This window comes from Poecilia reticulata, linkage group LG3 (genome assembly GCF_000633615.1).
Source record: "Poecilia reticulata strain Guanapo linkage group LG3, Guppy_female_1.0+MT, whole genome shotgun sequence".
Classification (NCBI taxonomy): Eukaryota; Metazoa; Chordata; class Actinopteri; order Cyprinodontiformes; family Poeciliidae; genus Poecilia; species Poecilia reticulata.
The window spans coordinates 3036900-3037348 of NC_024333.1; positions in this window are offsets into that span (position 1 = coordinate 3036900).

A 449-nucleotide genomic window follows, 5' to 3' on the forward strand; every position below is an offset into this window, starting at 1 on the left:
GTCTTGGTCTTGACTCGGTCTCGACTTCCCTTGGTCTTGGTCTTGACTTGGTCTTGGACCCTAAAAGTCTTGGTCTTGTCTCGGTCTCGATACACTCTGGTCTTGGTCTTGTCTTGGTCTCGGACCCTAAAAGTCTTGGTCTTGTCTCAGTCTCGGGTTAGGTGGTCTTGACCACAACACTGGTTGATTAATTTCTAGTCTTTTGGCAAGCGTTTCAATTAGATTTAACTGTTTAACCCGCAGTCTTATAGTGCATTCACATCAGGCGCGTTTTGAGTGTCAGGCGCATCTGGTTGACATGCAAAGTCTATTTGGAGGCGCGTCCAGAACCGTTGTGGCTCTTTTCGAGCATCTAGCGAGGCCCGATTCGAACCATTTTGAGCATTTTGAGCCTTTGAAGCGTCGAGCGCGTCCGACGCTCCACATAGACATAGACTTAAACCCAGTGG